Genomic DNA, 14,019 nt, shown 5'->3' on the forward strand with positions numbered 1-14,019 from the left:
GGAGATCCCCCGCAGAGGACAGAGCCAGCCCCTCCAGGCGCTGCTTAGGCCTAACTCGACCGCCGGCTGATGGGGATTCTTCCGTCGCCCTAGCCGTAGCTGCCGCAGTTGAAGCCGCCGGCGCCGCCCGCCTACCCCTCCCCTCTGCGCACAGCGCCCGCCCCGCCGTCGTCGTCGTCCCTGCAGTCGCCGCCGCTATTGCGCCTATTGCCGCTGCTAAGGCCGCCGCCGCGGTCGCGAGCCAGAACGCCGTCACTCGTCAGCGCCCGACGCGCTTGCATCATCATACTGCGACCGGGTGATAGGCCAAGAGGAAGGGAGGGCCGGGGGAGCCCGCGCTCTCGGCGCGCGGCACGCTGGGAAGAGTAGTTCGGCGGAAGAACGCGAGTTCTCGGCGAGGACGCGGAAGGAGATCCACGCACCCGCGCAGAGGCACAAAGCCAGGAGCTCCGTTCTTTTCACTGCGCTTAGCGGTAAACTTAGACTTTGAAAGAGGCGTTTAACGTAAAAACTAACCCCCGTTCACTCTGCTTCGCCATCGGTTGGTAAAACAGATAGATACTAAAATCAAAAACAGGAGCTAATATAGAACAGTTGTTTTTTTTTTTTTTAATGGTTAAAAAACAACGTCCGAGATCTTGAAGCCTAAAGCGGAATTAGAAAATGCATACCGTTTCATTAATGTCCCATTAACATGTAAGGGCTTTGCTGTCAAACACGAGGGGATGGAATTCTGGTTCCACCACTCTCTAGCTTGACCTTGGATAAATCAAAACTTTCTGAGCCTTGGCTTCTTCCTCTCTAAAATGGGAACCATAAAATCCATGGGATAGAGCTGTTGTGCTCATTTCGGTAGAGTACGTAGTACCTGTCCTGGTATACAAGAAATGCAGTAAGTGACTACAATTATTACCCACGCAGTCAGCTCCCATTAGAGGTCAGTGGTAGGTTGCCAGCCATAAAAGTATAAATGTATTTGCTCCGAATAGAAAACATTATATTTAGGAAAGTAAGTAAGCTGGGATCAAACACTGAACCCACAAAGTACAGAGATTGTAGGAATTGACCGTTAGAAAGGGCTTGGTGGTCTCATGGTTCTGCCCTTCCATTCAACTGACCGAAGAGGGGTTCGGAGAATTCAGGTGGCACCTTCACGCCAGGCAGTCAAAGCCACGGCTATAACCCAATTTTTCTTTAAGAGTAGAAACGAGTGCCCAAATGAGTAGGGGGGAAAGCCTGCTGGGGAGGAAAAAAAAAAACACACACACATATAGGCTTAGTGTTTCATTTGAGACAATTGATTTTAAAGCTTAATAGTATCTTTGGACTCAGACTTAATTTCAGATCTATCACTTACTAGCTGTGTGGCCTTGGGGAAGTTACTGATCCTCTTTCTAAGCTTCAGCTTCCTCATCTGCAAATAGAATGAATATTTACCTCAACAGGTTGTTGGTTCCGATGAAAGCATGAATAAATGTATAGCTCATAAGAACTGCTCAGAGGGGAAGCATGTAATATCCAGCTATCAGATACAAATGAACTCTAAGACATTCATACCGTCTCTACCACCAAACTGCACCATTCAAAGCACTCTATAAATCATGTAAGTCAAATTGTGAAACCAAATGTACAGTACCTCGGATTTTGTAATGCCTTTCAGCACCTAAGGAAACATGCTGTATCAGGCATTGGTTTACAGAGCAAAGGACTTTCCCTGGTGCCCCTGACAATAATCACCAAGATTATAAGGAGTTGCCAACTATGGCAGACAAAATTAATCTACTTCCTCCTCTGTTTTCCTGATCTTCCTACCTCCATGCCCAGGCTCCAGCAGCAATGCCCTACTAGACCCCTCAGGTGTACATACTTTTCCTCATCCTTTTTAGATACAATTGTTTCTCTTTCACAGCTCTTAGCTAGGTTTTTGACAAGCAGAGCAAAGTAGTTCCTAATAAGCTAACTCATGGGGAAGATCTGTACCTGAATCTTTCATTGGGCTGCATACATGGAAGATGGAACTGTAGCCCATCTCATTTTCCCTTTTCACCCTACCAGATTCAGAATTTCCGGCACAGGAGAGTGAACTGGCTGGGACTCAAAAATCATCCCTTTCTTGGTGATTTGTTATTTGATGTGTGTGGAGGACAACCTTCATATCCAGGCTTTGAAAGGAACATGTGAAAAAGAGCTAGGCCAACCTAAGACAAAATTTCAGAATAGAAAACTGGTAAGAACTGGGGCACCTGGGTGGCTCAGCCAGTTAAGCATCTGCTTTTGGCTCAGGTCATGATCTCAGGGTCCTGGGATGGAGCCCCATGTCAGGCTCCCTGCCTGTGTCTGCGTCCCTGAGTCTGCGTCTCCCTTTGCCACTCTCTCGTGCTATTGCTCTCTCGCTCTCAAATAAATAAAATCTTTTTTTTTTTTTAAGTGATAGGAATTGAGGTATGGAAAAATCCACATCCCCCTTTAGCCTTGATTTCAATTATTTACCCCACTTTACAGTTATTTCTTTGAAGTGAAACAGTATTTGCGGGAAGAATAATACATTAGTCCCACATTCATGTTACTGAGTTATTGGAAATGTTACCAGGCTTAACAGCAGAGAAGAAATAAAAGGCAAGAAGAAATTCGCATTCAAAACTTCCTACAGCCTAATTTTACCCTAAAATAGTATCAGCCTTACTGTGGGATGAAATTACTTCTTGTGCATAGTTTGAGATTCAAAAATAACATTGTTTCTATGCTGAAATTCACTTTGGAGTTACAAATCGCCAAACCTAGAGTTCCTCATATATTTTTGGTACAGGATTCATTCTTCAGTTAGGAATTACTAGTAATAGAATGAATTTTAATCAAGTTATTCTGATTATAAAATTTAAAGACTCTGCCCACATTCAAACATACAATGAACATTTCTCTAACAGATACCATATATAAATTAGAAAAAAAAGTATCAAATGACATGGAGCAATAATAGGGATTCTTGAAATCATCCCAGCCGTATTAGGAATTAACAGGTTCTTGAGGAAGGGAATAATTATTATTTAGTACTTATAATTAGCCAATTCCTATAGATGATGAATTTAATCCCTTAAAAACTAGTAAGATTCTGTAGTTCACAGAATTGGAGGATATCCCTTAGAAATTTTGTGTTATGAACTAGCTATCTTTTTTATTCATTCTTTTCCTTATTATTAACTTCTCTTCCCATCAATCTTTAGACCTCTAAGAAGTTATCTTAAGTTTTGGGTTGTTTCATTGAGTGTATTTTAATAGAAACTCATTTCTCCCTTACTCCATGAAGACAATGATTTTTTCCCCCTCACTTCCATATCCTGAACACACAGAAAAGTGTTACATAGCAATCACTTTGTATATACTACAGCTAATTATTACCAATTTTGGCTGTTTCTATTTTATTATGATAAATAATACACTCATGAATACAGCTAAATTGCTTTATATAAGCTTTCTGAGTCTGCTCATTTGTTTTCTATACTGTGTAACAAGTTATTTCTCAAATTCATTTATTTATTTGATGATAAAGCATTCAGGAGTATCATGAACAAATCCCTATGATGATATACTAGAGAGATTCTTGTGTAATCCTAACAATCCTTAGAGAAACTATTATCATTTTACAAATAAGGAAACTGGGTATTAAGGGGATAAAAAAACTCTTTAAAAAATATTTTTAGGGGCGCCTGGATGACTCAGTGGGTTAAAGCCTCTGCCTTCAGCTCAGGTCATGATCCCAGAATCCTGGGATCGAGCCCCGCATCCCTGCATCACATCGGGCTCTCTGCTCAGCAGGAAGCCTACTTCCTCTTCTCTCTCTGCCTGCCTCTTTGCCTCCTTGTGATCCCTGTCTGTCAAATAAATAAATTAAAAATCTTTTTTAAAAATATTTTTAAAATAATGGCAGAGTCAATATTTGAGTGATTTCTCCTCCTCCTAACTGCAAAGCCCATGCTCTTGCCCTCACTTTGTCATTTTTTTAGCCAGTTTAGAGACCCATCTACCACTTAAAACATTTTTCTTTGAAAAGATGATTTTCCACTTTAATGGAGACTAGCATACCTTAGAAACCTCTCCCTTTCTCTTGCTCTCTCTCTCTCTCTGATGACCTCTACACCAACTAAAATGTTTAGATATTTGTTCTGTCTTACCGCGTAGGGAGAAGGGACGTTTGCCAACTTTAAGGTATGATAGCACTGGAAAGACCAGACTCAAATATCTGGCTTAGGATCACATGGGAATGCACTGACCCGCACCATGGCATGGGGACATGACCCGCACCATGGCATGGGGACATGAGGATACGTAGTAGGATGGGAGTGTATAATATATCAGCTGGGCCGTGTGGGTGGAAAGGATGTCATACATCAGGCTTCCAAATTCAGAGAGAAGCCACATAAGCAAGATCAACAGAATTCAAAATATATCATAAAAACAAAAGAATACCGTGAAGGATGAGTAGAAAAACTAAAAGCTATTTATATTCAGACCAAATAGCAGAACCTCAGAAAAAACACGGGAATTCCTTCCCAATAACCAAGTTTCCAACAAAGATTAGCCCAACTTCACTTTTCTTAAACCTGGACCCAGTTTTATCAGCCAGAATGGTTGGTTATATTGGGAGAGATGGCAATTTATGAAAAGCCTGTTCCTACCAGGGCGCCTGCCCCGCCCCCCAAAAAACTTATTCCCCCCACCCCGGTACGATATGGTAACTGTCTGCCCATTACAAGAGCACACAGGGAGGCTGCTGACCCTGCTCTAAGAGATAAGAAATACCCATTCATTTCAACTGAAATACAGTTTAGTCTAAGCCCAATCCAGATTGAAAAACAGTCTTTATACATTCTTCAAAAGGTAGTCAATTCTGGCCAAGAGGGTATTTAGAGATGACAATTATAAGAAGTTAGAAAACTATGTGTTTATTTTATCTTAACATAAAATGAAGTATCCACTGTGATGTCTATTGAAGCAAATTACTGTTTTTTTTGAGAATTTTGGATAGATCTCCACACACATTTTCATGTGCTAATTATTATCAAGCATTTCATTGTGTAGGAAAATAAGGTGAAATTCATTTCTTTTTTTTTTAAATCATTATACACTTCAGTCTTAACTGGAGAAAATCCAACGTGGGGCTGAGATTCTAGAAAGTTAACTGGGTTTTTGTTTGTATTTAAGGAAGAAGGGCGGTAACATCGGGAGGCTATTTCAAGATGCATCTCATTATTGCTCTCATTAACTTACTGTGTTCTCTGCCTTTGGGGAATAAAGCTATACTTAAGACTAAATGAACCAACTAATATCAAATTTTGATTAACTACATATATCACTTAATTCTAACATCTCATATAAAATTTTTTCCTCTTCCCACTTATGTCAATGTAGTCTAGCCTTTGGCATATATGTGTTTACATATATCCTTTTACAGTTTAAGGCTTGTTTTAAACTTAGCAATTCTAAATAGAAATTCAGTTCTATTGAATGGAATAAGAACCAAATTCAGGAAGACTAGTTCCATCCTAACAAGACAGTTAATGAATCAACTAGGATTAAACATTTTTGTCTAATATTCAAATATGCACTCCTATTAAGTATAAACAATTGAGACCAGGGCTAAAGGAAGATGTGGATAGTTATAAGCCATTTATAAACATAATCTAAATATTAAAAAACATTTATTGAGGACGTATATATGGTAGTTTCTAGTATATGTCAGTGTGCCAAACAGTAAAACAACCTCTGTTCATAGAGTGCATTACACTTTACTATTTTCCTGAGTTCTCTTAAAGTTTAGTGCATTATGGTCTATTAACCACTAGAACTTGACACTAATAACTCACCCCCAAAATTCTACATTCTAAATTCTAAAAACATGCTACTAAATTCATTTATTGAATATAAATCTACTGGCTTAGTTTCATTTTTAAAATATAATTAACCAGTTACATTAAAAACTAAACTCATCATTAAGGTTGCAAGCTGTGTACAACTATAATGTCTGCAAAACTCAATTTACTTGGACTAAACTTTTTCGTTTTTTCTCTTTTTTAAAGCATTTGTAGAGAATGCTTGGATTTATCAGATCCTGATTCATGATGATGTTTCTTTTCAAGAGCATTCTGTGAATTGACATGTTATCAGCTCTAATGTACACATCATCTCACCACCACCACCACAAGAAAGGCATAACCTACCCGGTTGAAATGGGTCTTTGGGCCCCTTGCTACTCATGGACTAGCAGCACCGGCCCCCCGGAGCTGGTAAAGGGTTTCTGCCCATTCCAGGCCTACTCAGTCAGAATCTGCATTTTTAACAAGGTACCAGGTGACTCGTATGTACATCCCATTTGAGAATTAACCATGCACTGAAATTTATAAAGTACATCTGAAATGTTAAGTGTCTGAAACTAAACATTAGTTAGGAAATATACTTGTGCATAGATATTTAAAGAACATTTTGCTAATCCCAAATATCCTTATTTGTACAAGTTGTCTTTCTAGAGTTAACTCATGAGAAACAAGGGATGTGGATGTAGAATAAATCCACTCATAATCCAAGAAGCTAGGAGCCAAGAAAAGAAATACCAGATTACTTCCTTAGAGTTGCTAACTTTCCTCTTCCCAAAGCACTCACAAAATCACTGTTAAGGTATAAAAGCAAGCAGGAACAAACCCTAAGAGCAAAGATTCACAGTACTGTGTTGGCATCCAGTAACTAAAATGCAAGCAAAGAAGTCAGGCAACTTGAAGTAAAATGTATAGCTTTCACCTTTCCTAAACTGTAACAGAAATAACAGCTTTCCACTTGACCAATCACCAAAACAATTCAGTAGATTACCTACTTCTAATAGCTTGGGCCCTTACGTAAGTGTTATGAAATCAATACAATATTCAGATGCAGGATTTTCTCCAAAAATTACTTCTGGGAAAAAATTAATCATAACGGATCCTTTAGTCTAAAGATTTCCTGCAGCTGGTCATCAAAAATTCTCTCCTCCTCCCCCACAACTAGAGTTATTTCCTCCTACAATAAGGAAGGCATAAAACATGAAATACAAGAAATAAATCATTTTTAAAAGACTCACATACACCTTCCGTCCTAGAAGCCAAACATGAACACATTTGCTCCTTTGAACATTTATGGATCGAGGCATCAAGGCAATGAGCTATCCAAGGTTTCTGTAAGGAGCAGGCTTAGGAATTCCCCTTCGTCGTTAGTCTACAACAACCAACAATTTTAAGAGTTGATGAACCAGCAGCTTATAGAGCATGTAGATCTTTTCCCCCCTTATTTAACGTTTGGTACGTTTCACCTTAGTCCACAGCAAAACAGAATTACACAATTTTTTTTCTTTTTATTTTCATTGGTTTCTTTTTCCAAAGGAAGCTAGATGCTACCTGAAATGATGTTCTGGATTTAATACATCCTTATTCTCCAGTATCCTGGATAGCCGAGTTGGTTTAACAGACAATGCTTGGTTAACAAGATGAATTGGAAGCCGGTATGTGTAACCCGTGGCCTCTGTCCTCAACGTGTCTCACCTTGTCTGGATCCGTTACAGAGACCATAGAATATCGTGGGCTACCAAAAATATGGTCCTTCAAATCCAAAAGCCAAAAAAGAACTTTTCAAATATTCTCCAATGCAAATGCAAGGGACGTTCACTATGCTACTACATTCAATACTAAGTAGGCAGTATTGCCATACAAACAAAAACCAACCCCGCAGACATGGAGCGAAGTCTGCTTAAACACGCCACCCCCGGGGAAGGAAAACCACCTCGCACCGGAAGGTTTAAGTTCAGCACGTATGCCGTGCACAGAATTAAAACATCAAAGCAGAACATAGGTCTCCACACAGCCCGGAACCAAGCAACAAACAGCCTCTGCCAGCCACAATTAAATCCAAACCCTAACTTAGATGCTTTAAATTAGTAACAGTTAAACCAGCTCTCTTTCACTTGTTTGCTCATAAAATCTTGCCCCCGCTGTGAGTCAGCAGTGACTCACAAGCACTTCCTACAAGAAGCACCTGTTTTTAGGCCCATCCCTTGCAACCGAAGTGCTGAGATCTTAGCTTAATGCTTGCTAACAGGGGAGTATAATCCCTCGTCTCTCTGCAACTAGACTGGGCCAGGCAGAGCTGCAGGAACTGGAAACAGGTAAGGTCTGCAGCTGGGTGGTAAGGAGACGAATCTATAAAAGGGCACTGGGAGTTGATGAGATCGGGAAGGAAAAGCCCTTTTTCTGTTTTTACTATTGGCCATTATGAGTATGCCTCTCCCTTAATTCCTCATCCCATGGGCTGACCCTTCTGAAGCTAGGCATCCTCGGGGACCGGCATCTTCCTTCTCTTAAGGACTGGGTTGGGTTTACAAACAAAAGGAAGCAGACTTCTCCCCTTCGTGCGTTCCATCACTAACTTTAGAACTGGATCCTTTGAAAAGTCTTAAAAACGGAGATGGAAAAAGGAAATCCAATAGTTCTTAGAAGCCCTCTGTCCTCTTTTCAAGCGAAGGAAAAGAAACGCCCAGTGGCCGTTTCCATGTCGTCTAAACAAGACCGGTCAGACCGTTTATTTGGATTTTTCAGCAACGTTCACTGAACACGTCTATCCACGTGAGCAATAGAGAAAAAGGGGGAGCTGTTTAAGGAGTGTGTAAGAGAGAAGGGGGCGCTAAGAGGAGGAAGGGGAGAGAAAGTGCTCAATTCCAACAAATAGTCACAACCTGCCATTTCGGAGAACTTGGTCGAAATTTCCACCGGGTCCACAGCTGACCTGGACTCACCTTTGGTGTGTTCACTCTCCATAGGTCAGTCTTCTCAGTCCAGATTGGCTCCTTGTTGACTGAACTTAAAAAGCTGTGAAAATAAACGAAGGGAAGATGACGGATACCTTGCAGGAATCGCGGTGCAGAAGGGACGAGTTTCACTTACTAACGCCCTAAATAATGAATGACGGATGAATAATACATTCAAAAGAAAAGACCTTCCTTATGGCCACTTCACGGTTTCCTAACCTCTCCTATCCGGGCACAAATTGGAGAAGTGTGTTTTACTGATTGGATGAGGACATATTCATAGGTTTTGCAATTTGTTATTCCTCTCAACAACTTTTATGTTATGGAATTATTTTTTCTGTGTGTTTCAAAAATACTTTAAAATGAATGTTGTTGTTTTTTTTTAAATACTCTTATATGGTTAAGCCACCTTTAATCTCCCTCTTTTCCTTTTAAATACAACTCACCACAGACCATGGACTAATTGCAGTGTTGGAGGGAAACAGAAAAAAATCACATTTCCACAATTTCCACAATCTGATGCAAATGGTGTCTCCCCTGAGGGGTTATACCAAAACAGGAAGTGTGAACCAAAGGGACAAAGATATATACCCTAAACTTCGGGATGCTCTTGGACACATATATTTATTTTATCCTGGGCCACACATTCGGCAGGTAGGAACGTGGTGATGATTTTTTTCCTGCCATTAGGGATGACGGCTGTACTGTTACTTATTTTTAAGTATTTTGAATATGTACTGATGCGGATAAATTTCATTTGGAAAATGTACACTACCTAAATCGTTTTAAGTTTATGTTCTACATTTTTTTATGTTTCGTCATACTTTTATTTTTTAAATTTTATTCTTTTTTCAGTGTTCCAAGATTTCCTTGTTTATGCACCACACCCAGGGCTCCATGCAATCCGTGCCCTCCTTAATACCCACCACCAGGATCCCCCAGTCCCCCACCCCCTTCCCCTCCAAAACCCTCCGTTTGTTTCTCAGAGTCCGCAGTCTCTCGTGGTTTGTCTCCCCCTCCGATTTTAAACACCTTGCCAGGCAGGTGAAAGTTGAACATGGACCAGCCTTGTCCCCCAACCCTGGCTCAGTGGAACAGTGATCAGGACATTCAACCTGGGGACTTGAGTACAATTTGAGGGTGTCATTGCTTTCTTTAGATGTAAATAAATTCTAAAAAGTTGAAATGAAGGTACTGTAGGGGCACGTGGCTGGCTCAGTTAAAGCATGAATGTGACTCTTGATCTTAGGCATGTGAGTTCAAGCCCCACATTGGGTGTAGAGATTACTTAAAATAAAGTCTTTAAGAAAAAATGTATACTTTAGGGACGTCTGGGTGGTTCATTCAGTTAAGCGTCTGCCTCTGGTTCAGGTCATGGTCCTGGAGTCCCGGGATCAAATTGTGTATCGGGCTCCCAGCTTGGCGGGAAGCCTGCTTCTTTGTCTGTCTGCCACTCCCCAGTTAGTGCACACACTCTCTGTCAAAATAGATGGGTAAGGGTGCCTGGGTGGCTCAGTGGGTTAAAGCCTCTGCCTTCAGCTCAGGTCATGATCTCAGGGTCCTGGGATCGAGCCCCACATCGGGCTCTCTGCTTGGCAGGGAGCCTGCTCCCCCGCCCCCACCGCCTGCTGCTCTGCCTACTTGTGATCTCTCTCTCTCTCTCTGTCAAATGAATAAATAAAATCTTTTAAAAAAATTTTTAAATGTATACTTTAGACATACATACATAGACTGAACTTTGCTATAGGACCAACAGTGTCCCCAAGTAACTGCAGTATCAAAGTGGGGCCTTCTGGAAGCAAGGAAGACAGCAAGGAAGAGAATTTCAAGTCTCCTACACTCGTATTTATAACTAAGTGCATGAAATGATAGCGTTCTGGAGTACCCACGGCATGCCACACCCCTCGCTGGCCGCACTACCATTCATCCTCGTAAGTCTTCGAGGGAGTAGTCTGAAAGAGAAAGGTTGAGTGATTCCCTCAAAGTCATGCACCAGGGACAAGCTCTGAACACAGGTCCTACTGATTTCCAAACCTGTGCCTTTTTCATTAAGCCAAGAGGCGTTCTAGAACTTCCCACAGGCAGGGCAAATGGAAGGAGTGGAGCGCGAGATGTTTCGGGAAGCTACTGAGCCCACTGACATCCTGTCTCTTCTCACAGAGCTATGGCCAGCTGCTTCTCAGCAAGGCCTTGGTAAGATTTCCGTGGTAGCCTGGGATTCTGCTAACCAGATCGGGGTACTTGGGCCGATGTCTTAGTGGGCCCCAGACTCTGATAAGTGAATTCCCTTCTTTGCAGCGTTGCTGGAGAACATATAAGATACCCAGTTCAATTTGGATTTCAGATAAACAATGAATAATTTTTTAATACAAGTATGTCCCCAATGCTGCAAATATTGCATGGGACAACTAATTTGCTAAATCTGGTCACCCTATTTCTTTGCCCTATTTCGAGATGTCTTAAATTAGAACCAGAGATAGTGCGTGTATCCTGGAGTGACTTACAACTCTACACAAGATCTTCAGCCTGGAATGAAGATACCCTGGCTGTTGGCTGCATCTCAGAACCTCAGCTGTGAGCACGTCACACCTCCCCCCTCCAACACACACACCTGCTCCAAGCTGTTAAATGGTTTATCATGGGATGCCCCCATAATTCCCTTGATGTAACATCTAGGGCAGCCGACTTGAATCTTGTGTCCACACCTCAGGGGTACAAAAAAATGTAAATTTATACTTAATTCAACAGAATTTGTTTCAAAATTGCCTTCTTCAGCGAGAGCAAAAACAAACCCAGTCAAGTCAGGTCTTACCATGCCCCTCCCCACCCGCTTTTCCCCAGAGCTGTTTCTAGGGCTCCATAATGCTGTGGGGAGTAAGGTGGGGGGCAACTATTTTTTTTATTTTTTTAAGATTTTATTTATTTATTTGACAGAGATCACAAGTAGGCAGAGAGGCAGGCAGAGAGAGAGGAAGGGAAGCAGGCCTCCCACTGAGCAGAGAGCCTGACTCGGGGCTCGATCCCAAGACCCTGGGATCATGACCTGAGCTGAAGGCAGAGGCTTTAACCCACTGAGCCACCCAGGCGCCCCAAGGGCAACTATTTCTTGATGTTGTCCACCCACACAAATTCTGGCTCCTTCGATTCACGTGCTTTCTTCCCTGTTCTCCTCAGGTGCAGCGTCTGTACCATCCTAAGGCTTCAGACACTTTCTGCAGCAATTGAAGGCCTCGCCTGCCTCAGTACCCAGTGTAGCCTTTCCTCTCTGTGTCCTTCTACACTGCTGGACTTCTGACTTTGGAGAGTGAAATGCGATACACTTTGCCATTGAATCTTATGGACTGGCTCTGGCTTTGCTCTCTCCCCAGGGCCCCTCCCCCTAGGGGATGCAAAGGCACTTGTGTCCTCTTGTCTCTGTGCCCCATATCCTCTCTGCCTAGACAGTCTTTCTCAATTTTTTTCTAGGGATGGCTCCACCCTCCTCAACAGCCCCATCCTCCAGCTCTCCAACCTTTCTCCTGTGCGTCTAATCCCCTTAAGGATTTTAGGTTTTTGGAAGATTCTGGAAGGTTGCTTCCTTTTCACCCTGGCTTATTTTTCCCCCGAGGCAATGAATACAAGAGATTAGGTGCTTGAAGAGGAGAGAGGGTAGGAGAACATAGATTAATTAATTAATTTAAAACATCCCTGGGCCTTTTTTTTTTTTTCCTCCAAAGCCAGGCTAACAAATTGGATCCTGATTTGTTCAGGTGTAAGCTTTGCCTTTCCACAGTAGTCCACAAATTCTGGCCATCAGCATCAGATGGGAAACATGTAAAACATGGATTGTCAAGGCCCTACCCCAGACCTACAGAATCTCTGGAGTGGAACTAAAACACGTATTTGAACAAACTCTTGTCACTTTTCTTACATACTCAGTCGCGCTGGTTCTCTGACCGCTTCTTTCCTACACCTTCTGCCTTCTTTCCCTTTCGTCCTTTCCCCTAGAATGGGATAGCTGGTTAAAGATTCCCTGCACGGAACCAAAATCTAGTGCAAGGTTCCAGATCCATCTTTCAAAGGGGAGGTCACTTGGGGGCCAAGAGGATGCTCATATGACCTGTCATCTCTCCTCGAGGTTTTATCTTACTTTTCTCCGACATTGGTGTCCTGTCCAGGTTCCAAGAAAACCTGAGTCTAACACACCAAATGGGCCCGTGCCAAAAGTGTATCTCCATCCTGTGTCAAATGCAAAGCTGTTTCCCGAGACCTCAATGCTGCTTGGTTCTTATAAAGATCATCCGTACATCTAAGTAATCTAGTTTTTCATAGCATGGGGATACTTCCAGAAGAATTACCCAAGTGATTAAGATAATAGTCCCAAAGTAGATAAATTATAGTAAGATTTTTTTTTTTATTAAGTCATCTCTATCCCCAGTGTGGAGCTCAAACTTATAGCCCCGTGACTGAAAGTCACACGCTCTATGGACTGAGCCCATGAAGTAGGATTTTTAAAATTGTTTGCATTGATTTGTTTAAACACCTTAATTCCTTTGGAAGAACAGTTCACCTTTTTTTTTTTTTTTTTTTTTTTTAAGAAAAAAAAGTGGCTATGGCTAAGTAGATAGGAGACATTAGGCTGGCAGGATCATTGGCCTATTTTACTCCAAAATGAGGTTAGGAGTGCTGAGCTAAATTGGCTTTCTTAAAGGATTATGTCCTGGGGAGTGATAACAGACACACCAGCAGAAAATCACTCACAAGTGATGGCAGGAAAGACCCTCTGGGATGGTTGATGATAATTTATAAAAGTCAGCTAGGCTTACTGACTTGTCTCAACAAAAAGTCATGTGTGTTATTATGACATCAGAATACTACTCCACATCAAATAACAGAGCAAAGGACCTGAAGAATGAGGGAGGGGAGTATCCTGGACAGGAGGCAGAGAAGGGAGTGTAGCCTAAGCTACTCCCAATATTTTTTTTTTTTTTTTTTTTTAAAAAAAGAAAATTTACATTTTATCTCACTCCACATTTCCACCCTGGAAAAATACACTTTTCGTTTTAAAGATGGTTAAGCAGGGACGTCTGGGTGGCTCAAAGTTCGTTAAGTGTCTGCCTTCAGCTTGGGTCACGATCCCAGGATCCTGGGATTGAGTCCCACATCAGGGGAAGCCGGCTTCTCCCTCTTCCTCTGCTGCTCCTCCTGCTTGTAAGCTC

The 14,019-nt window shown here is 41.8% G+C and overlaps 1 long non-coding RNA gene across 1 annotated transcript; it reads right to left on the reverse strand.

Moving 5' to 3' along the window:
• Positions 1 to 518: 518 nt before the first annotated feature.
• LOC116869961 lies at positions 519 to 13,767 on the reverse strand. Its single transcript, XR_004383156.1, has 4 exons — positions 13,562 to 13,767; positions 8,810 to 8,882; positions 1,358 to 1,414; positions 519 to 561 (listed from the first exon to the last, which is right to left on the reverse strand). It is a non-coding gene; the product is annotated as an uncharacterized LOC116869961 (long non-coding RNA).
• Positions 13,768 to 14,019: the final 252 nt, after the last annotated feature.

Source organism: Lontra canadensis, unplaced genomic scaffold, assembly GCF_010015895.1.
Source record: "Lontra canadensis isolate GAN:19392208 unplaced genomic scaffold, GSC_riverotter_1.0 scaffold21, whole genome shotgun sequence".
NCBI classification, from domain to species: Eukaryota; Metazoa; Chordata; class Mammalia; order Carnivora; family Mustelidae; genus Lontra; species Lontra canadensis.